This window comes from Aquarana catesbeiana, linkage group LG04 (genome assembly GCF_042186555.1).
Source record: "Aquarana catesbeiana isolate 2022-GZ linkage group LG04, ASM4218655v1, whole genome shotgun sequence".
Taxonomy (NCBI): domain Eukaryota; kingdom Metazoa; phylum Chordata; class Amphibia; order Anura; family Ranidae; genus Aquarana; species Aquarana catesbeiana.
In genome coordinates this window covers 512,081,733-512,094,061 of record NC_133327.1, presented here as the reverse complement: position 1 = coordinate 512,094,061, position 12,329 = coordinate 512,081,733, and the positions used below count along the sequence as shown (strand labels likewise).

At 42.3% G+C, this 12,329-nt stretch overlaps 1 protein-coding gene across 5 annotated transcripts in view; it reads left to right on the top strand.

The window, feature by feature from the left end:
• The window catches only part of BIRC6 (baculoviral IAP repeat containing 6), a 709,573-nt gene that overhangs the window by 35,599 nt on the left and 661,645 nt on the right, over positions 1–12,329 (top strand). The gene's annotated exons all lie outside the window — the stretch shown is intronic.

The following is a 12,329-nucleotide window of genomic DNA, read 5'->3' as shown; positions in this document are numbered from 1 at the left end:
TACAGCAGTGGGGCAGATGAGAAAAGGGTGTACATTGATGGGGAAGATGAGCAGGGGGGTTACAGTGGTGGGGCAGATGAGCAGATGGGTCCACTGTTAGGACAGATGAGAAGGTGATTCAGTAGTGAGACAAGAGCATGGAGGTACAGCAGTGGGGCAGATGAGAAAAGGGTGTACATTGATGGGGAAGATGAGCAGGGGGGTTACAGTGGTGGGGCTGATGTGCAAGAAGTACAGTGGTGGAAGGGATGAGAAGGGGGGTTCAGCGGTGGGAAAGATTAGCGGGGGGGTTACAGTGGTGGGGCAGATGTGCATAGGGGGGTTCAGTGTTGGGCCAGATGAGAAGAGGGTTACAGTGGTGGGAAAGATGAGCGGGGGTTTCAGTGTTGGGGCAGAGGACAAAGGAGGTGCATTGTTGGGTCAGATGAGCAGGTTGTTACAGCGGTGGGGCAGAGGAGCAGGAGGGTACAGATGTGGTGTAGAAGTTCACAGTTCCAGGACGATTACCCCTCCCAAAATCCGCTGTCTCCACAATCAAACAGGGTAGCTAAAGTGCAGAATATACTAGAGGTCGACCGATATTTGGTGTGTTAATTATTCGGCATCGGCCGATTGTGCTGATAAAAAAAGGTGACTTGCAAATGACTTCTGTAATAGAAGTCAATGCAAGTTGCCTGAAGTCTTCTGTGGAGCCACTTCTCTCCTCTCTGGGCAGCCTGCCAAGTCTGATAAAAGAAGCTAAAAAGATACAATGTTTATACTTATCAATGGACTGAACTCTGTGTGTAGAAGCTCTCGGTTTAACCATTTAAAGACTAAATCTTTTTCTGACACTTGTTGCTTACAAATAAAAATCCTGTATTTTCTGCTAGAAATTCACTTAGAACCCCCAAACTATATATATATATATAATTTTTTAGCAGAGACCCTAGGGAATAAAATAGCGGTTGTTGCAATATTTTATGTCACACGGTATTTGCGCAGCGGTCTTTGAAACGCAATTTAAAAAAAAAATACACTAATGCATTAAAAAAAAACTAAGCAGTAAAGTTAGCCTTTTTTTTTTTTTTTTTTTTGTCCAAAAGTTTTGATTACCTGTATTTGTGTATTTATTTAAGATATAGTTGTGTGTTTTTTTTTTTTTTTAAATCTAAATTATACATACAAGTGAACTGATTGGAGGTTTGTTTTGTTTAATAAATGTTCAAATGTGAAAAAATTTCTGTATTACTTAAGGTTGCTTTCACACTGGAGCGGGCATACGTTGACGGTAAAACAGTGCTAGTTTTAGCGGCGCTTTATCATCATTTTAGCGGTGCCATTCGGCTGCTAGTGGGGCGCTTATAACCCAGCTAGCGGCCGAGGAAGGGTTTTCGGCAGCGGTGTACATTCATTTCAATGGGCAGGAGTCGTGGAGCAGCAGTATACACTGCTCCAAAGATGCTGCTTGCAGGACTTTTTTTTTTTTTTTTTTTAACAACCTGCTAGCGCATCGCCTCAGTGTGAAAGCACTGGACTGCAGGGGAGCTGTTTCGCAGGCACTTTACAGGCGCTATTTTTAGCCCAAAAGCGCCTGAAAAACGCCTGAAAAACGCCCCAGTGTGAAAGGGGTCTATCTGTTAGATTTTATGAGATGAAAGGAAACAAAAAATTTGGCCTATCATATCGGCCCAAAAAAATCGGCATCAGAAATCGCAGTGGCCGATGGCCGATATATAAATATCGGCATCGGTCAGAGAGAGACCCATATCTGTCGACCTCTAGAATATACATACAGAGATGTATACAAATCCAAGTAATTAGACAAATAGAAAAAGCATGTATGTCATAAATAACAATATGGAAAGCACCTGTGAGCATCCAAAGTTTAACCATTAAGCAGATGGAGAGAATCCTCCCCACCTGCTGAAGGTTCACACATTGAAAATGCATGTAGTAAAAAACATGAACAATCTTATATTCGGGGAAAAAGGAGACATCGGTGCAACCTAAAAAGAAAAAAGACATAATGCATAAAAAATGTCATATGTAATAAAAAAAACTTCCATGCACCAACACATACACAATGAGAGAAGAGACTGAAACGTCTCTTCCCCCTGTCTCAATGCTGGTGCATGTAGCTCAAAGATATCTGATCCGCTAAAGATAAGGTCCTTCCTCTATAATTCATATCCATATAATTGTACAGTGACAAAATTTAGGTTGCTAGAATCTTCCACTTTTACTGTTCACCGCTGTAAAGCGTCCACATTGCCCAAAAAAAACGCTGAGGCTAGACCACACATGGCCGATAAAGGGATAAAAAGATGAGAGATCCAAAAATGATGCTGATATCACCCGGTATAGAGTCATAACAAACCTGACAAGATAATCGCTATAATGAGACATCCAGGGGACATACATAAATGCATACACACATGTATCCACATGGGTACATATCCACAGACAAAATAACTAAAAAGATAATAAATAATGTCTGTGGAATACGATAAGTGCACAAATGGAACTGATCATAAATATAAATGTATAAGCATGCATACAAATATTAATTGATAAATACTATAGCAAATATCTAGTGCTATGTGTGTGCAGCTCCAGAAAGATCTCAACCAAGCGACAAACATAGTGAAAAGTAAGGAAATACAGGGAGAATAGTAAATAAGGAGAACAACAAAAGGACATAGCGATAAAGACAAAAATAGGCCAAGCAGAACTGAGATGGAATATAATAGCACTCAATGGACAGCCATAACCTCCCATCAGGAAGCATCATGAAAATAAAAAGCATTAATAGATGAGCAAACCAAGATGGGAATATTGCAGATAAACCTCAAACAAAAAATACCGTCCACATTAACGTATCAAATGTAAGGCAACCAGTGTATAAGGTGTAAAGGTCACTCATAGAAGTGTGAGATCCCACTCAAAGTTGAGGCCGGTGGCCTGCCTCGTATGGAGATAGAATATCCAATAAACCTCTCTTTTGCACAGTAGCTTAAAATTATCACTTCCTCTTTTGGACAACATAACTTTTTCAACCCCCTGTATACGCAGGCTTCTGACATCCTTATCGTGGCATAAATTCCAATGCCTCGCTATATTGGTGGAATGGTTTCTAGAGATCTCATAAAGATGATCATATAGCTTTATCCCTTAAGTCTGCGGGTCGTGCGTCCCACATATTGTATGGAGCATTGTTCACAGGTGACTACATATATAACAAATCTGTTTTTTTTACGATTAATAAAAGAGGTTGCCTTAAAATCTCTAAGGATCTAGAGTGAATTATATAGCCTTGTAAAATATGGGGGCAACACGGACAACTATTGCCCTCACATCGAAACGATCTTTTAAACTGCAGCCAATTAGAACGTTGAGGGCTGCTTGTAAAGAGGCTGGGGGACAACTTTCTTGCAATGGTGGGAGCCCTGCGAGACACTGATTTGATACCCTTAGATAAAATTTGGGCGTATATGGGATCATTGTATAGGATGGGCCAAATTATTTTTCTATTGTACTTCTGATTTTGTTAAACTCTAAACTATAATGGGTGGAGAAAACCGTAATATTAGTGTATTTCCTCCCATTTCTATTAATGTTGTCGCGGAGAAGGTGACTTCTTTCAGTTTTATGGGCTATGTTGAACGCCCTATCTAGAACAGGGGCTGTGTATCCCCTTTCCATGAAACGTATCTTCATGGCAGAGGCTTCTTTTAAAAAAACCTGACTCATCACTACATACATGCTTCAACCTTAAAAATTGACCCACTGGGATACCTTTAATGGTGTGCTTAGGGTGGCCCGAGTCTGCCCTTAATAGGGAGTTGCCAGCAGATGGCTTCCTATAGACCTTGGAGGAGATGCACTCCACTTCACCTGTCAGAACAAAATCCAGAAATTCTATCTGTTTATGGTCCATAATTCCTGTTAATTTAAGATTAAGGCTATTATCATTGAGGTACCGGAGCCATTCATCTATGTTGCCCACATCCTTGGTACATATAAAGATTAAATCGTCTATGTAGTGACAAAAAAACTTGACTCTAGAACGGTGGGGACAACCAGCGCCAAAAATGCGGGACTCTCCCACCATCCCATGTAAAGATTGGCAAGGGAGGGGGAAAATTTGGCGCCCATCAAGGCCCCACATTTCTGGAGGTAGTAGTCCCCATCGAACATAAAAAATTTATGGGTAATAAATACTCTAAACAGCATAGAACAAACTCTTGAGGTACCAAAGAGTAATGACTATAAGGTCTAAGAAAAAAGCAACAGCCTGGAGTCCTAAGGAGTGAGGGATGGAGGAAAACAGACTAGCAACATCACAGATGACCCAGACATAATATACAGATATGGGGCAGTTGTGGAGAGGAGAAAAGTACTGCACATTGGTAGAACACATGAGCAGGGGGGTACAGTGGTGGGACAGGCGAACAAGGGGGGGTACAGTGGTGGTGGGGCAGAAGAGCAGGGGGGGGCAAAAGCAGGGGGGTACGGTGGTGGGGGGCAGATGAGCAGGGGGGTACAGTGATGGAACAGGGGGGGGCAGATGAGCAGGGGGGTACAGTGGTGGTGGGGGAGGCAGATGAGCAGGGGGGTACAGTGGTGGTGGGGAGGCAGATGAGCAGGGGGGTACAGTGGTGGTGGGGGAGGTAGATGAGCAGGGGGTTACAGTGGTGGTGGGGGAGGCAGATGTGCAGGGGGTTACAATGATCTGAAGTAGAGCTGCACAATTAATCGTTAATGATCTTGATTCAACCCCACTGACATCTCTGTTTGGAGAGTTTGCCGATTCTTTCATATAACAAGTGGAGAGACTTCTTATCTGCTCACTCAGCTGTCAAAAGAAAACACCATCTGGGCAGTCTGCCAAGTTTTAAAAAGAAACATTGTATAAATCTTCCTTCTTAGATCAAAGGGAAACTTCTGTGTGTAAAGAGAAAAATCCAGGCAGTCTGCCAAGTTTTTAAAAAATGTGTGAATGCAGGAAGTTTAACCACTTAAAGTCTAAATCTTTTTCTGGCACTTGTTTCTTAAGTTAAGATCAATATTTTTTGCTAGAAAATTAGTTGGAACCCCCAAACATTATATATATTTTAGCAGAGAACCTAGGGAATAAAATGCCAATTGCTGCAATATTTTATGTCACACTGTATTTGCCCAGCGGTCTTTCTAACGCAATTTTTTTTAAACCATAAGTAGGGTATTGTTGACTCCGGCAGGGTGTGGTGCAATCTAATTCTAAGTGAATTGTACTGTGTTTTTTTTTTTTTTTTTCTTCTTTCCCCACTTTGGTGTCCGTTTATGAAGCAGTGATCAGCGGTGATCCCGAGGATCACCGCTGATCACAGTCCATAAACAGTTTATGAAACAGAGATAATCGGGGGAGAACATGTTTGAACTTGTTCTCCCGCCGATTATCTCTACACACAGAGAATCCTCATTGAATGACAGTAAGGGCCAGTTTATGAAGCGGTGATCTCACCGCTTCACTGGCGATCTGAGTCAGAATTCACACTCCCAGGTTCACCAGCTCAGAGGTGGTGAATCAGGGAGTGAAGAGGAAATCTGGGGGGATCTGAGGGGGAAGGAGGAAGATTTTTAACTTCCTTATGCCTCGTTCAGACCCCCCAACACTGCAACCATGTCCCCCTGTCATATTTATGTGTATACATATATATATAATGTAGGGGGACTCATTATTTTATTAACATTAATCGTCCGTGTATTGAGCGGTGATAATTTATCACCGCTTAATAAACTGACATCTCTGTATTTCTGGTGCTGTAATCTCGTAAAGTCTCACGAGATTCCAGTATCAGGGGCCGTTCTCCACTGTTTGAAGCATTTGTAGATCTCTTCACTCCTCCGAAGGTGAAGCGATCTACAAAGCTTCATAAACAGGCACACAGAGGAGAAAGATCTTCACTGTGAATGCCGGAGAACGAAGCAGTGAATAGATTTCACTGCTTCATAAACGGACACCTATATCTGAAGTGGCACATGGTGACACTTCATTCATGTATCCTTATAGCAGTGTAATGCATTGCGCTCCTGTGCAGTGATGTGGGTTGTTCTCCGGTGTGATGCGGAAAAAGTTCAGACCTCGACAGGGCATGTAGAAAACTGTGCCTTAGGAGTGACCCACTTTTATCTAGTGCAGAAGTATGCAAGTTGCCCTACTTATGTGAACAAATCCTAAAGAAATCCTTCATGGTTCATTCAGATTTTTGTGCCGTACTGCATTACTTAACAGGCCGTATTTTGCATGTTGATTTTTGTTGTGGTAAGGAAGCCTGTTTATTTTGAATAGTCTTCTGATGCACCACAACACAGGTTTTAGTGGACATAAAACATTTTTTCAATGCGGTGCCCCTGAATGCATATAGTCATACATGTTCTGTGGGCACAGGTCTAAATAAAGCCAAAATAAAGCGCTCTGCTTACACAATTGCTTTGAAAATGCTGATTGCCTTGTCATGCTGGTCCTCGAAAAACTATACAGGTGATACTTGGAAAAATTAGAACATCGTGCAAAAGTTCATTTATTTCACTAATGCACCTTAAAAGGTGTAACTAATATGAGATAGACTCATTACATGCAAAGCAAGATAGTTCAAGCTGTGATTTGTCATAAATGTGATTTATGGCTTACAGCTCATGAAAAACCCAAATCCACAATCTCAGAAAATATGAATATTACATGCAATCAATAAAACAAGGATTGTACATAGAAAAATATCGGACCTCTGAAAAGTATAAGCATGCATATGTACTCAGTACTTTGTTTGGGCCCCTTTTTCAGCAATTACTGCTTCAAAGCTTTCATGCCATGCCGCAATCAGCCTGTGGCACTGCTGAGGTGTTATGGAAGACCAGGATGCTTCAATAGCGGCCTTCAGCTCTTATGCATTGTTCGGTCTCATGTCTCACATCTTTCTCTTGGCAATGCCCTATAGATTCTCTATGGGGTTCAGGTCAGGCCAGTTTGCTGGCCAATCAAGCACAGTAAACCCATGGTCATTGAACCAGGTTTTGGTGCTTTTGGCAGTGTGGGCAAGTGCCAAGTCCTGCTGGAAAATGAAGTCGGCATCCCCATAGAGCTCGTCTGCGGAAGGAAGCATGAAGTGCTCCAAAATCTCCTGGTAGATGGCTGCGTTGACCCTGGACTTAATAAAGCACAGTGGACCAACACCAGCAGATGACATGGCTCCCCAAATCAACACGGACTGTGGAAACTTCACACTGGACTTGGCATCTTGCAGTGTGTGTCTCTCCATTTTTCCTCCATACTCTGGCTCCTTGGTTTCCAAACAAGATGCAAAATTTGCTCTCAGAAAAGAGGACTTTGGACCACAGAGCAACAGACCAAGTCTATTTTTTTCTTTAGCCCAGGTAAGACGCTTCTGATGTTTGTTCAGGAGTGGCTTGACAAGAGGAATACGACATTTGAAGCCCATGTCCAGGATCTGCCTGTGTGTGGTGGTGGCTCTTGCCTCAGTCCACTCCTTGTGAAAGTCCCCAACACTTTTTTGAATGGCCTTTTCCTGACAATCCTCTCCAGGCTGTGGTCATCCCTGCTGCTTTTGCACCTTTTTTTTCTTCCACACTTTTTTCCCTTCCACATAACTTTCTATTAATGTGCTTTGATACAGCACTTTGGGAACATTCAACTTCTTTTGCAATTATCTTTTTGAGGCTTTCCCTCCTTATGGAGGGTGTCAATGATGGTTTTCTGCACAACTGTCCGGTCAGCAGCCTTTCCCATGATTGTGATTCCTACTGAACCAGACTCAGAGACCTTTTAGGCTCTGTTTCCACTACTGCGACTTGTTTTGCGACTTGACACATGTCAAGTCACATGACAAGTCAAAACCCATGTATTTCAATGGTCCCCGTTCTAATTAGTGCGACTCAAGTCGCAGCGTCTCCAAAAAAGGTTCTTGCACTACTTTGTTCCGTCTTCGGTGCGACTTGTTCTCCATAGAAAGGTATTAAGTCGCAATGCAGTCGCATGTACATGTCTGACACCGCGACTTTGTTGCGACTTCCACGGAAGTCTACGGAAGCACATGATCTCTGCTCCTCCCAAATACATCACTTCCTATATTGATGTATGTGAGTGTGGAAGACAGGAAGGGGAAGTAACTAAGCAGGATAAGGAATTACATCACTCTGGCTAAATCGCAGCACATCAAAGTCGTTTTTAAAGTCGCATCAAATCGCAACATAAATCGCATTGTAAAGTTGCAGTGTAAATCGCGCAACTTTGGGGACGCACTAGTGGAAACATAGCCTTAAAGGCTCAGGTACCCTTTGCAGGTGTTATGGCTTAATTAGCTAATTAGAGTGGGACACTTTGAGCCTAGAATATGGCACCTTTTCACAATATTCAAATTTTCTGAGATTGTGGATTTGGGGTTTTCATGAGCTGTAAGCCATAATCATCACAGTTATGACAAATCACGGCTTGAACTACCTTGCTTTGCATGTAATGAGTTGATCTCATATATTAGTTTCACCTTTTTAAGTTGCATTAGTGAAATAAATGAACTTTTTGCATGATATTCTAATTTTTCGAGTATCACCTGTATAGGCAAGTGTTGAAAACGTGGCAACAATCATTCTGCATTTCCACAGGGTTCAGTTTTGTTTTGGAAAAAATTCAGCCGATAGATGCTTAGGAAAATCAAAATTTGCTTAGCAGATCTATATCTAGTCTGCTATGAAAGTGAATTTAAAGGCTAAATGTTCATGCCTGAATGGACTGTGCTTTTAAAACGGCTTTTTCAGATAAAATAAAGGCTATTTCATCACATTAACCATTGAAATATACTTGGTATGGTTTTGTGTTTAGCTGCACTGGCTAGGAAATGTTTCATGCTTCAGAGTAAGACGGAAACCTCAGCTGACAGGAATCGGCTTAACATTATAATCCTCTATGTAATTAGACAGACAGGTTAATGTTTACAAATGGTGTGTGTATATTAGCTGGTAGAGAGTAGTGCATGCCAAAAAGTACTACATGTAACATGATTGTTTTAATTACTTCAGCTCTTTAAATGTATGTAGTATAATTCACCCTGACCTCTAGACACCTGTAGGTCTATAGTTGCTAACCTATACATGCCTCTTTGACAACTGCCTAATCTCTTTAGGCAACTTTTACAACTGCAGACTGCCATAAATAACTCCTGTTTCAATCAATACCCTCTAATTTGACAAAAATGGAGCTATAGGATGCCCTTTTGACATCGCTTGTGAAGTGGAACTTCACTCTCCCAATCAACATTGATTATTTTTAACCATCATGCAGTTAGCATTAGTAAATAGGAAAGTATATCATATTTTGTTTTAAACCTCTTTGCTTTAAGAGAGTTCCACCCTAAAGTGGAATTTCCACTTTAAGGACTCCTGACCTCCCTGACCTGTCACATTTGGCGTTCCATTTTTTTGGTGGAGGGGAGTGGGTACTTAGTTTTGACTGGTACCCAGCTCCCCCTCCCTCCCTGCAATCTTCTGGGACACGTCACAGGTCCCAGAGGATTGCCCAGCCATTCAGCAAGTGCAGCGTGACTCGCAAATGCACAGTGGGCACCCAGCTGTAAAGTCGGAAGCTGACGCAGCCGGGTGCCCACACTAGTGTTCCTGGGGAGAGGCGGGGGAGAGAACCGAGGCTTTGGTTGGCTGCATTGCTGGACCGTGGGGCAGGTGAGTGTGTGTGTTTAAAGTCAGCAGCTACACTTTTTGTAACTGCTGACTTTTAATAAACACTAAAACGTCTGGCACTCCTTTTTTAACCACTCGTGGACCGCCGTACGCCGATATACGTCTTTTACTTCAAAGAGCAATATCGTTTATGGCAGCAGCTAGCTGCTATAACCCCGGTATCCTCCTCTTCGACCGGTGGTCCGCTTTCCGATAAGAGTGGTCTCTGTGGCGGATTTGCCGCAAGATCACTTTTATTGCGGCAGGAGAGGGCCTCCCACCACGCTCCGGTGCCCTCTGCCGCTTACCGGAGCCATCAGCAGCGGTAAAGGCGATCAGATGTTTTCCCTTGCTGGGTATGGAGACGAGTGAGGGGAAGATGGCCCCCACCTGTCTCCATACCATTGCAGGGCAGAAGTGATGTCAAGACGTCACTTTCGCCCATAGCTCTTAACCACTTCTCTTAACCACTTCAGCCCTGGACCATTTGGCTGGTCGAAGACCAGTGGACTTTTTACAATTTGGCACTGCTTTAACTGGTAATTGCGCGGTCATGCAATGTTGTACCCAAACGAAATTTGCGTCCTTTTTTTTTTTCCCCACAAATAGAGCTTTCTTTTGATGGTGTTTGATTGCCTCTGCAGTATTTTTTATTTTTTGCGATATAAACGGAAAAAGACCGAAAATTTTGAAGAAAAATTATATTTTCTACTTTTTGTTATAAGAAAAATCCAACAAACTCAATTTTAGTCATACGTTTAGGCCAAAATGTATTCAGCCATGTCTTTGGTAAAAAAAAGTCAATAAGCGTATATTTATTGGTTTGCGCAAAAGTTATAGCGTCTACAAACTAGGGTACATTTTCTGGAATTTACGCAGCTTTTAGTTTATGACTGACCATCATTTCTTGAGGTGCTAAAATGGCAGGGCAGTACAAACCATCCCCCACACACACACACACACACACACACACACACCCGTGACCCCATTTTGGAAAGTAGACCCCTTAAGGAAATTGCTAAGAGGCATGTTGAGCCCATTGAATATTTTATTTTTTTTGTCCCATGTACTTGAATAATAAAAAAAAACATTTTTACAAAAAGTTGTCACTAAATGATATATTGCTCACACATGACATGGTTATATGTGGAATTGCACCCAAAATACATTTTGCTGCCTCTCCTGAGTACGGGGATACCACATATGTGGGACTTTCTTGGAGCCTAGCCGCGTACGGGGCCCAGAAAACCAATCACCGCCTTCGGGATTTCTAAGGGCGGAAATTTTTGATTTCACTCCTCACTACCTATCAGTTTTGAAGGCCATAAAATGGCAAGATGGCACAAGATGTCCGTAAACGGCCAATCACAGCGGCCGTTTACAGTAAGATCAGCGGTGCCAATGAGAGATGATCTCATATGTAAACATGAGATCATCTCTCATCGCCGGCTCTCCCTCCTCACACAGAGACAGCGTGTGAGGAGGGCGAGCGAACCGCTGCAGCGTGTGTCAGGAAAGAAAAAAAAAAAAAAAAGAAAAAAAAGTGACGTCAGTGTCGTCTGTCCCCACTGTCGTCTGTCCCCACTGTCGTCTGTCCCCACTGTCGTCTGTCCCCACTGTCGTCTGTCCCCACTGTCGTCTGTCCCCACTGTCGTCTGTCCCCACTGTCGTCTGTCCCCACTGTCGTCTGTCCCCACTGTCGTCTGTCCCCACTGTCGTCTGTCCCCACTGTCGTCTGTCCCCACTGTCGTCTGTCCCCACTGTCGTCTGTGTCACGTGTCATTGTCCTGGTGCTCCAGGGCCTTCAAAAGTGTAATAGGTAGTCAACAAGTTAGATGTGTAATTTATGCTCCTAGCACACCTGATGGTGCTCTCTGCATGTTGGTGGTATCGTAATACTCAGGAGGAGTAGCAGAATGTATTTTGGGGTGTTATTTGTGGTATACACATGCCATGTGAGAGAAATAACCTATTACAATGACAATTTTGTGGGGGAGTGGAAATCTTAATTTTGCAAAGAAGTGTGGGGAAAAAATAACATCAAAAATCTCACCATGCATCTTACTGAATACCTTGTAATGTCTACTTTCAAAAAAGGGGTCATTTGGGGGTATTTGTACTTTCCTGACTTGTTCAGGTTGCAAGAAATGGGATAAGCCACCAGTACATTAAGTGTGATCAATTTTTTATGATTTGCACCACAGCTTGTAGACTCTCTCACAGAAACTAAGAAAAATGCGTTTTTTTTTTTTTTTTTTTTTAATTTTCGGTCTTTTTTCATTTATAGCGCAAAAAATAACCCAGAGGTGATCAAATACCACCAAAAGAAAGCTCTATTTGTATGGAAAAAAAAAGGACAAAAAATTCATTTGGTTACAGTATTACATGACTGAGTAATTGTCATTCAAAGTGTGAGAGTGCTGAAAGCTGAAAATTGGTCTTGGCAGGAGGGGGGGTTTAAGTGCCCAGTAGGCAAGTGGTTAATGCACTAAAACGCACTATATTGCCCAAATGTTTGATGAAATAAAAAAGATGATCTTAGGCCGAGTACATGGATACAAAACATGACATGCTTTAAAATTGCACACAAACATGCATCGGTGACACTACATACATTTTTT